This window comes from Nannospalax galili, unplaced genomic scaffold (assembly GCF_000622305.1).
Source record: "Nannospalax galili isolate Female #2095 unplaced genomic scaffold, S.galili_v1.0 scaffold35, whole genome shotgun sequence".
Taxonomy (NCBI): domain Eukaryota; kingdom Metazoa; phylum Chordata; class Mammalia; order Rodentia; family Spalacidae; genus Nannospalax; species Nannospalax galili.
Window position 1 is genome coordinate 143,918 of NW_008336449.1, and position 3,727 is coordinate 147,644.

General features: G+C 39.9%; 1 protein-coding gene and 1 pseudogene across 1 annotated transcript in view; both read right to left on the reverse strand.

The window, feature by feature from the left end:
* The window catches only part of Cacna1b (calcium voltage-gated channel subunit alpha1 B), a gene marked incomplete in the record, with an annotated part of 220,698 nt that overhangs the window by 122,119 nt on the left and 94,852 nt on the right, over positions 1-3,727 (reverse strand).
* The window catches only part of LOC103732607, a 3,164-nt pseudogene continuing 2,839 nt past the window's right edge, over positions 3,403-3,727 (reverse strand).

Sequence of the window (3,727 nt, forward strand, 5' to 3'; positions counted from 1 at the left end):
GCACACAAGACCTCGGATAGCCAAAGCAACCCTGAGCACTAAGAACAATGCTGGGAGGATTACTATACCAGATATTAAACTGTATTACAGGGCTATAGTCATAAAAACAGCATGGTACTGGCACAAAAATAGACCCATAGATCAATGGTACAAAATTGAAGACCCAAATATGAGTACGTTCAATTGCAGCCACCTGATATTTGACAAAGGGGCCAAGAACATTCACTGGAGGAAAGACAGCATGTTCAGCAAATGGTGCTGGCAAAACTGGATCTCCACTGTAGAAGAATGAAACTAAACCCCTATCTTTCACCTTGCACAAAAGTCAACACCAAATGGATCAAAGACCTCAATGTGAAGCCTGAAACTCTGATACTGTTAGAAGAAAACACTGGCAATAACCTACAAGATATAGGTGTATGAAAGGATTTTCTAAACTGGACATCAACTGCCCAGGAAACAAGGTCAAGAATCAACAAATGGGACCTCATTAAACTAAAAAGCTTCTGTACATCCAAAGAAGCAACCAAGGAAGTGAAGAGAAAACTCACAGAATGGGAGAAAATCTTCACCTGCAACATGTGTGACAGAGGTTTAACATCCAGAATATATAATGAACTCAAAAAACAAAGAATGGGAAAAACCTACAAGATATAGGTGTAGGAAAGGACTTTCTAAACCGGACACCAATAGCCCAGGAAACAAGGGCAAGAATTAACAAGTGGGACCTCATTAAACTAAAAAGCTTCTGTACATCAAAGGAGACAACCAAGGAAACAAACAGAAAACCCACAGAATGGGAGAAAATCTTCACCAGCGATACGTCTGATAGAGGCTTAACTACCAGAATATATAACGGACTTAAAAAACAGAGAACCAAGACAAGAAGCAACCCAATTGAAAGATGGGCTCAGCAGCTAAACAGAAAGTTTTCAAAAGAAGAAGTAAAGATGGCTATGAAACATCTTAAAAGATGTTCAACATCACTAATAATCAGGGAAATGCAAATTAAAACCACTTTAAGATTTCACCTTACCCCAGTCAGACTGGCTAAGATCAAGAAAACAAATGATACCAAATGTTGGAGGGGATGTGGGGAAAGGGGAACACTCATCTTCTGCTGGTGGGGTTGCAAACTGGTTCAACCCCTATGGAAAGCAGTGTGGAGAACTCTTAAAAAACTACAAATGAACCTACCATTTGACCCAGTTAGACCACTCCTTGGCATAGACCCAAAGAACTCATCCAATTGCAGAGACATTTGTACACCCATGTTTGTTGCTGCTCTTTTCACAGTAGCTGAGAGATGGAAGCAACCTAAGTGTTCCTCAACTGACGAGTGGATAATGAAAATGCGGTTCATTTATACGATGGAGTTGTTTTACTCAGCAGTAAACAAAGATGAAATCATGAAATTTGCAGGTAAATGGATGGAAACAGAAACTGTTATACTAAGTGAAGTAACAGACTCAGGAAAAAAAAAACGACATATGTTCTCCCTCATATGTGGATCTTAGCACCAAATCCTTATAAGTATGTATCCAGACATAACTACAGGAATCAGGATAAAGATACAAGAGAAACCAGGGAGGTAAAGGAAAAGAAAGAATCTGAAAGAGAAGAACAGTAGAAAACAGGTGTTAACAAGGGAGATATGGATAAAAATGGGGTTATTTTAAGGGGAGGGGGAAGGAAGGTTATACAAGGAACCTAGGGGATAAAGGGAAAGAAGGAGCTCAAGAGAGGTAGGACCATAGAAGGGTATTCCTAAGGGAGAAATGGGAAAAATGGGGGCACCTTAAATGGGGAAACCATGGTGAAAAGTGTTAGACAATGTGAGAGATAAATAATGCCCAGCTAGTTTTAAAAAACAAGAGGGAACCATATTAGTCCAACAACCTACTGACAAATTATACATACAACCATAGCAAAGAATGTAATATATGTCTAGGCAAAGCTTACCTGAGAGCATTTGGTCTTTGTCCAAGCTTTATCTACATGGCACATGGTAATTAAAAGTACCAGACTGGTGGAACTGGTGCAACTAACCTTCTTGGATGTTTAACAGACATACTTTGAGGCCTATATTAATTTGGTCAGAGGGGCATAAAAGACAGTTTTTGCTCCTTGCCCTCCTAGGTCAACTAAGTTCCAGGGGACTATGAGCATCTCTCAAAATGTTCTGTAATTATGGTGAGTCACCTGTCCTCTTGATCAAGGAGGCCATGCAGACCCCAACAGATGAACCTGAACCAGCATCCAGTCTACAAAGAGGAGGGTCAACACAGAGGAAACATTTCCTCCATGCTTCCAAGCAAAGCCAGCCATGGTTGAGCAGGACCTTTGATTTATCTTCACATAGATGGAACTGGTAAAATAAAGTAGCCAGGGGCTCCTCCCGAGCCTACGTTACCCCTGAGGAACAGATACTCAATCGACCTTAAGAGTAAAAATAAATTGGTTTATCTGGGCCAACTGTAGGGTCTTAAACACCCAAAAGAATAGTATAACCAAAGATTAATGGGGTCAATATAATTTTTAAGAGTCCATATGTATAGCTAAAGGCTACATAACAAGAAACAATGCCAGATAGGAGATACCTTCCTTTGAGTTATTGGCCAGGGTGGCCAAAAAGACTCCCAGCATTGAACTGAAAATGCACAGCAGACCCCAATCTTATCTAAAGAACACTGACAACTGATTGCTGCTAGATGAGGAAGAGCTGATCTTCCTAAAACAAGGATCTCTAGACAGGCTGACTAGATTCAGCAGACAGAATCTGGGGTGGCGGGGTGTCGACAACACAGTGGACAGTAACAGGGATGACAGAGTATATGGGCTCCAGCGTGTAGAAGAGGGGAGGCTATGGGAGGGTGCCATTTGGGAAGTGGGTATATAGATGAATAAAATTGTGTGAGATGTTCTGTATGACACACACACAAAAAAAATCAAATTAAAAAAAAAATACATATTTGAGGAGGAAGCATAAAAACTTACTTCCTGTTAAACAGTAGAGGTGATAAACATTACCAGTGAAATCTACCTGATGACTTTATATACATACACAGGTACTAAGGATCCAAGTGTAACTGACGCTGCAGAAAAAATAAATAAATAAAAATCTCACAATAAATCTGACAAAAGACATTAAAGACCTCTACAATGAAATTTTTAAATCTTTCTTTAAAGATATTGATATAACTGTATTAATTCAACTATGAACCTAAAAATTACAGCCACCTTTGAGAGCTTCTTCGGAGGTTCTAGCAGGGGAGCACAGCTACTCGTATACCCTTGACTGAAGACCGGTCCTTCTCTATCAGGGACGGTCATCCTTTTTGACCTAGCATGCAGCTTCGAGAGCTACGCAGTGGAGCGTTGAGGGAGGAAGGGGAAACCCGCCTAGCCAGGCAGATCAGCCGAATCAACCCTGGCGATCAATGGGGTGACAGATGTCACAGCCAGATCGCCCTCAATTCCTACAGCCACCTTTGAAAGAGATGTACCCTTGCTGTGGAAATTTTTACTGAATATGTTAAAGCTGTAATAAAATGCTTTTTCTAATCATTTGGTTATTAAATTTAAAAAAAATTTAATAATAATTCCTCAAAGCATAAAAATTAGCTCCTTATTAATTAGTAAATGTGAAAAACATTACCATTGAAATCTACCTGATGACTTTATATCCATGCTCAGATGCCAAGGAGCTCAGAAAGTAACCAACTGT